Consider the following 8,788-nt stretch of genomic DNA (forward strand, 5'->3'; position numbering starts at 1 on the left):
GACTCCTATTACTATATGTATGGTTAATAAAAATTAGCAAAATCGGAGAAGGACCACTCCCACTTTAAAAAAAATTTTCTTTCTTTCTAGGGTCACCCCTGGTCCACCTTTGTGGCGATATCTCGAAACGGCGTCCACCTATAGAACTAAGGATAACTCCCTTTTAAAATACTCATTAACACCTTTCATTTGATACACATGTCATATAAACACATTCCAGGGTTTCCCTCGGTTCATTTTCCTACATGGTTATTTTCCCTTATGTTGTCACCATAGCTCTCAACTGAGTATGTAATATTCGGTTGCACCCGAACTTAACCTTCCTTACTTGTTTAAACTAAAATCGCTCCCTCCGTTTATTACAAAAACGTGCGCAAATGGTAAGGAGCTTCGCATTTTAGTTGACACAGGCACATCAAAAACTATATTCGGAACTTTTCATTTTTAAAAGGAGTCAAACTTGTTGGTAAACCTTTTGTTTTAAAGTCAGTAAACGGTAAAAATTTAATAAACGAAAAGTGCTCTGTAAATGTGTTAGGAAACACCTCAACGTTTTTTCTGCTTTCAAGCTTAAGTACGTTCGATGGTATAATAGGCTACGATTTCTTAAGGCAAATTGACGCAACAATTGACCCAGTTCAAGGCTATTTAATTCATCGTAATGGTAAGGAAAAGCTACAATATTTTGCATGCGAATAAGTAAATTTAATTACATTAGAGGAAGATTCTGTTCCCTCGGTATTCCAATCCCAGTTTCGCGAGGTAATAAATAGGAATATTAATGCGTTTGTTTATCCTAATAGAGCAGTACCATACAACACGACCGTAAAAGGGAAAATTCGTACAAATACGGATGAACCGATATAAAGCAAGAGTTACCCATATCCAATTTCTGTAGCTCCGTTCATAAATAATGAAATAAAAACCCTACTTAAGGAAGGAATTATAAGGCCATCTTGCTCGCCGTACAATTCGCCAGTTCACGTTGTGTCTAAAAAAGGTTTCGATCAAGATGGAAAGCCAAAACTGCGAATGGTGATCGATTTTCGGAAACTTAACGAGAGAACGATTCCTGATCGATATCCCATTCCAGATACATCAGTAATCCTGGATAACTTAGGAAGTTCAAAATATTTTACCACATTAGACCTTAAGTCAGGTTTTCATCAAATCATCATGAATGAGGAAGATCGACAGAAAACGGCGTTTAGCGTCAGCAATGGAAAATACGAGTTCTGTCGATTACCCTTTGGGTTAAGAAATGCACCCAGTATTTTCCAAAGGGTAATTGATGATGTTTTGCGTGAGTTTATAGGGAAATATTGTCATGTTTATGTTGATGACATAATTATATATTCTCCAGATGAGGAGTCTCATCTAGAACACATCAACCACATATTACTAAAACTTCAAAATGCGGGAATGAGGGTTTCTCCTGAAAATTTGAAATTTTTTAAAACTCAAGTAGAGTTTCTTGGGTTTCTCGTCTCTAATACAGGAATCAAAACTTGCCCGGATAAGGTTCATGATATAATTAATTACCAACCTCCACAAACCCTTAGGGCTTTGCGTTCATTTCTTGGTCTCTCGGGATATTACCGGCGTTTCATAAAAGATTACGCTGCCATCGTTAAACCTCTGACTGTTTACTTTCGCGGAGAAAACGGGCATGTTGGTGCACGCAGTTCGAAAAATGTGAAAGTCGAAATTAACTCTGAAGCCTATCAAGCTGTTGAACGTGTAAAACAAATATTGGCCTCAGAAGATGTTTTACTTCAATAAAAAAAAAAAAAAATAAAAAAAATAAATGTAAGGCGCGATAACCTCCGAAGAGATCTAAGGCCGAGCTTCTCTTCCAATTTGCGTCGTGCTCCTCTTGATTTTTCCCTACAAATTGGCCGGACGGGACCTACATGTTTTATGCCGACTCCGAACGGCATCTGCAAGGCAGATGAGTTTTCACTGAGAGCTTTTCATGGCAGAAATACAATCGGAGCGCTTGCCAGACACTGCCGAGGGGCGACCCCGCTTAGAAAAATTTTCTTCTAATTGAAAAATCTTATTTCTAAAATTTTGATGTTGCTTTGCCCGGGAGTTGATCCCAGGGCATACGGTGCGATAGGCGGAGCACGCTACCATCACACCACGGTGGCCGCATTTTACTTCAATACCCTGACTATAACCAACCCTTTGAGCTTACCACGGATACTTCTTCAATAGCTTTAGGGGCGGTTTTGTCACAAAAAGGTCGGCCAATCACTATGATTTCACGAACGCTTTCTGCAACCGAGCAAAATTATGCCACAAACGAGCGTGAGCTACTGGCAATTGTGTGGGCACTAAAAAAACTTCGTCATTATTTGTATGGAACCAAAGACATACAAATCTTTACTGACCACCAACCGCTAATTTTCGCAATGTCTGAGAAGAACCCAAATGCGAAAATGAAAAGGTGGCGGGCATTCATAGAAGAATTCGCTCCCAGCTTTCATTTTAAACCTGGAAAAGATAATACAGTCGCAGTTGCGCATTCTAGGCAGTTTTCGCATAATTTAAGCGAAGTCGCGTCAGATGAAACTGTACATAGCGAAGAATCTTTAAGCAAAGTAATTAAGACAGTTAATTGTCCCATTAACCAATTTAGAAATCAGTTATTTGATCTCCAAATCTGATTCATTTAGCAAAACCACCAAAATTCTTTTTAAAAAGATGATGCGTCACTCGATAATTTTTGATACTCCGGAAAATCTTGCTCATTGCTTAAAAAGTATTATTAACCATGACGTCACCAACGGGGTATACTGTGATCTTCAAACATTAGCACAGATACAAAATACAATTGTAACAGCGTTTCCAGGAATTAAATTTATTCACACCGAACTTCTTCTAATAGATTTAGTTAACAGAGATGATCAAATGGAATTGATAGCGACGGAACATAACAGAGCACATCGCGGCCTACATGAAAACTTTCGCCAGATTTCTCGTGAATATTACTTTCAGGATATAAAAAATTATTGAAATCAGTCATACCAAACTGTAAAATTTGTCTGGAGAACAAATATCAGAGAAAACCTCCCGATCCTGGAATAGGCAAAACACCAATTCCAAATCTTCCAGGTGAAATTCTCCACATGGATATTTTCATATCTGGTAAACAATTATTTTTAACGTGTATAGATAAGTTTTCTAAGTTTGCTATCGTGAAACCTGTTATCTCAAGAGCTACATTGGACATCAAGTACGCACTGCTGGAAATTTTACTAGTATTCAATAATACGAAAGTTATCGTTTCCGACAATGAAAAAGCTTTCCAGTCAAATGCAATTAAATTTTTACAAAGAGATACCTTTGCGATAAATCAATTTTTTATTCCCACTCTTCACAGTGAAAGTAACGGTCAGTTAGAAAGGTTCCACTCTACGCTATTAGCAACTCACAAATACAATCGCAGTTACCATTCGGTCATCGATGCTAGACCGACCGATATATTTCATAATTGTGTTGGGGAAAAATTGGATTCCATAAGAAGAAAGTTATCTGAAACTCAAGAAAAAACTCTACAAAAAAGAAATCAAGTTCGAGTAGTTAGAAATTATAGTCCAGGAGATAAAGTTTTCCTAAAAAGGAATAAAAGGCTTGGAACTAAGTTCGATAAGGTATTTGTTGAGAAGATAATTGAAAAGGACCTTGGTACTACAGTTCTAATTGATGGCAGAAAAGTGCATAAAAGTAATATCCGGTAAAAATAATTAATTTGTGTCCAACTTTTATCCAATTTTTAATGGAAAATATATCAAAATGAAAAATTGTAGGTGCCTATAATTATATTCGCTTGTAAAATATTTTTATTATCTCATTCAAATTTTTTTCTCTTGGCAAGCAGAAAAAATAGTTTGAAGCTAAAAAAAAGACATAGTATCTCCTTAAAATAACAACAAATACACTAATCTAATATGTATATTAAAATAATATTCTAACCACTTGTTAATCTTTGAATTATCATCATAGCCTTAAAAATGTAAAGAGATCAAAATATGTTTAGCGTTGTATGTCACTTAAGTTCGTTTTTTACTATTTTGGAAGTGCTTTAGTTCCAATAGTACTTATTTGTAGCCAAAGTCATGCAAAACCAAAGCAGCCACGCAATCACATTTCCATTCTCGACACATACAAAATAAGATGAGAAATATTTACTTACACGAAACGAGGACGCTTCGAAGTTTAGAAGGGGAGTAGTTAACACATGTATTAGTTAACCTAGTCCCGAATGTTTAACTTTCATATCGGCTAACAGATTTGCCACCGATAAGTTAGCAGCAGCTAACATAGTCACAAGCCGAGTTCAAACTTCTACTGGGCTTATTATGTTAGAATACTTGATACAAAAACAAGTACATATCTTCATCATATGATCTGATCAGTGAAAAACATCCAACAACAGTATAGCTATAACAATAGACTAAAGTTACGGTGCAACATATTTGCTATTGTATCGACTGTGCGAAGGTCTAAATCAAAAGCTAATTGGTGATAGCAGAACAGTTCCTACCAACAACATCACGGTAGATTGAAAAGAGTTTTGCTGAGCTATGACTTTGGCTTAGGTTTAACAATGTCATACAAATCAATTGTAAATTGTACTCAAATCGATTAACATCGGTAAAATAAAATTAAATATTTTCATATGAAAATTAATGTGTTTAACTTGCATATACAACAGCGAATACGAGCGTGTTTGTGGTCGCGATGGCTGTTGTTGCTGCGATTGTTGCAGCGACTGGTGCTATCGTTGTTATTTTTGCTGTTAACATTCTTGTCTCTCGCGAAAAGGATACTCAAAACACTTGTCCTGCCTACTCTCAGCTCAGATCTTCAACAAAATTGATTACCCCTGTAGGAAATCTGCCTTCAGCATAAACGAATATCACAAGATAGTAATTAATATTTTATGCAAGCAGTCTAATGGATTTAACATTGTGCATTTCAACGCTCGTAGCTTAAATAGAGAGAAACTGGATTATGTTAGGGATGTTTTTGCTGAGTCGAATGTGGACGTTGTTTGTGTTTCAGAAACCTGGTTTTCTAATGACATATCCGATTTCTACTACAATATTCCTAACTATAGACTTACGCGCGTTGATCGAACATCTAAAAAGGGAGGAGGCGTTGCCATCTATTACAAGACTTCCCTTAAAGTTAGAACCCTAGTGGAATCAAAAAACAATGGTACGGAGTTTATTTATTTTTTTTATTTATTTTTATTTATTTATTTAATTTAATTTCAAAAATAGTATAATATTCTTACAGACTACTTGAGTTTGTACTTAAAAATACAGACCTTAGCAATACATTAAAAAAATTATTACACTCAACAAAGATTTGAAGGTGGTCTTTGGCAAAGAAAATTCAATGGCCAAAGAATTTGAGATAGTATTGAACTCCCTCAGTGCTCTAAAAATGGGAGCGTTAGAGGCATAGAGGGTCCGGGCGCAATCAATATAAAGCATATCCCAATTTCGAAGTGATCTAGGGGGTATATGGAGACAAATACTCTCGAGTAAACGTGGTGAATCAATCACAGCATTAATAATATCATAGACAAAAGTAAGAGAAAGAATGGTCCTCCTACTTTGAAGTGATTGAAGGTTATGAGTGCACATCTGGCATTATAAGAGGGAATCGGCTCAGAAAAGTTCAGAGACCGCAGACCAAACCATAAAAAGACTTTTTGGACTCGCTCGAGCCTTTTGATATGGCAGTCATGATAAGGCTTCCAGATAAAGCAACCATATTCCAACTTAGAGCGTACGAGAGACGTAAACAGCAACTTAAGAGTATAAGGATCTGTTAAGTCAGAGCTTAATCGCCGAATAAAAGCCAAAACCGAATAGGATTTAGCAATTATCGAGGTTATGTGAGTGGTAAACGAAAACTGCGAGTCGAAAACTACGCCTAAGTCAGAAATCTCAGTACGTGTGGACAGACGAGAGCCGTCAATATAATATGAAGTGGAAATTGTGCCACGAGACTTAGAGAAGGTTACGTGAAAGCACTTACCAATATTTAAAGGCAGATTATTATTACGGCACCAATCAGCGACGTTGTTCAGATCAGACTGAATATTTTCTGAATCAGAAGGAGTAGAAACAGTTGTAAACACCTTCAGATCATCAGCGTACAGCAAAAAGTGGGAATACTGAAAGCAGACTGAAATGTCATTAATAAAAATTACAAAAAGCAGTGGCCCCAAAATGCTGCCTTGGGGTAGTCCTGAGGATGCAATAAAAGGCTTGGCGTGAGTATTGTCAACAACGACTACACATTTGCGTGAGTGAAGGTAGGACTTAATCCAAGACAAAAATATAGAGTGAAAGCCCAATCTGGCCAGTTTGGATATCAAGATTTGATGACTTACTTTATCAAACGCTTTGAAGAAATCCATATAAACCGTGTCGACTTGAAGACGGTTGTTGAAGGCTGCAAGGCAAAATTCAGAAGTTTGTAACCGTGGATCTACCAGGCATGAAGCCATGTTGACTATCAATAATTAATTGCTTGACAGCAAAACTAATTTTTTGTTTTACAGCATACTCAAAAAGTTTAGAGATAGTAGATAATTTCGCAATTGGTCTATAGTTAACAACATTGTTTTTATTACCACTTTTAAAAATGGGGGATATGAAGGTTATCTTCCAAGCATCAATGAACTCACCACACTCGAGAGATTTGTTGAAGATTAAAAGAAGCGGGGTGGCTAGAATCAGACAATTTTTAAAGAGATAAGACGATAAGCCATCAATATCTGTCTAGGAAGACGACTTGAGGTTCCGGATTCCATCAACACTGTCATCTAGAGAAAGAGTAAGAGCCCCGAAGTTGATGGGAGAGTCTATGATTGAGGAGGAGTAACAAAATTGGAGTGAAAAAAGTCTGCAAAAAGGTTAGCCGACTCCATAGGTGAAGAGGTATGAAACCCCCTATAAAACACTGACGAGGGAATACTCGAGATAGCTTTTTTGGATTTTACATAATTCCAAAAAGCTTTAGGGTTATTTTTGATACAAGATTCGAAGTTTCGGGTGAAATGAATACGCAGCCTCTTAACGCTTTAAATTTCCTGTTGTAGGGAATGTACTTGATTTTAAACACCCAAGACTTTATAGTCTTGAATTTTTTAAAAAATCTATTCCTCAAATTCTTTAGCCGCTTGAGCCCAGTAGTATACCAAGGAATTTTGTAACACTTTTTAATTTTCCGCGGAATATTGTTACTACAAATCTCATTGATAAGGCCTTTAAAGGCATTGAAACAGCGTGAGAGATCACTTCCAGAAAAAATAGCTTCCCAATCAATTAGAGAAACTTCTCGGGGAATATTAGCAAAGTTCGCACGCCTAAATGAGAAATTAGGAGTAGCATTATATGGAACAATGCTTTCAAAATTATAAAATTCAACACCCAAAACAAGCGGGATATGGTGAATACCGGAACACGACAGTGGACCCAGACATTCAGTTAGGAAATAATTAATATTATCGTTAATAAATATAAGATCAAGTGTTCTTGATAACTGATTTCTGAAGCTATTTATTTGGAAGAGATTGACACTTAAAAGACTATCAGTGAGGAGAATTTCAGCGCAACTATTTACATTTTTAGGAAGTAGAGCAAAGTTATTGTCAACATAAGACCATTCGATATTTAGTAAGTTGAAGTCGCCTAAGACACAAAAGTTACTACCATCATGTGTATGTATTAAACTAACAATATTGTCAACATCCGATTTATATACAGAATCCGCACTAGACGGAGGAATATATGAATCGCATACAAACAATTTCGAGCTGCCTTGAACAGAGACGCAAAGTTGGTCGATCAACGAATCCATGTCAGACAGGTCCACGAGCGATGTACGAAAATGACGGCGCACGGCAATTAAGACTCCACCACCTCTAGAAAGTCCAGTTTTGCAGTAGTCACGATCTTTGTGGTAGACATTATATAAGTTAAGATCAAAGAATTCACCATCAAAAAAATTAGAGTTGAGCCATGTTTCGATTATAACGAATATATCATATTCCAAATGCGAGCTCATATCAAAAAGCAAGTTGGCCTTGGTCCTAAGGCCAGACACATTTTGAAAATAAATTCTGACTTGCCTAGGAAAATGTTTGTTTGGCACTGTTGATTGCTAAGCATCAACACCGCCACCTTCAACAACTTTACGACGGTTTTTGAAAGGCTTAATTTTAACATCTGCCGGCCAGAGCTTGGGATCTAAAACTTTATCCACTAGTGCATGCGATACACCAAGCTTGAAATTTAATCGTGTCAGATCTTTGTTATCCGCGTCCTTTTTGACCAGAGGAAAACATGTGAGATGATGAGCACTAATGTTAGTGTTTTTGGAAACAAAGGCAATAAGACCATCCGCAGTAACACTTGGTTTGAAGGAGGATAGATGATACCATTTCCTAGAGCTAACAACGTCAAGTTCCATGTTATCACTAACGCCGATTATCAAATTGGAGGAGCGAGTCTTGCTTTTATGATTTACCCTTACAGAATCTTTAGGGGAGATTTTGGATTCATCGTTAACTCCAGTATGCAAAGGTTTATTGATATCATTCTTTTTATTTTTGCGTCCTTTTCGCTGAACTTTGGTCCACTGACCAGACGAAGGCAGGTTTTTAGCAGTACTCAAAAGACAAAGGCTTTTGCGAATCGACACAAAGCTGAGTCACATTGTTATTATTGTTATGAGTAATATTTTATTATTGCTGAAA

Source organism: Eurosta solidaginis, chromosome 4 (assembly GCF_040869045.1).
Source record: "Eurosta solidaginis isolate ZX-2024a chromosome 4, ASM4086904v1, whole genome shotgun sequence".
NCBI classification, from domain to species: domain Eukaryota; kingdom Metazoa; phylum Arthropoda; class Insecta; order Diptera; family Tephritidae; genus Eurosta; species Eurosta solidaginis.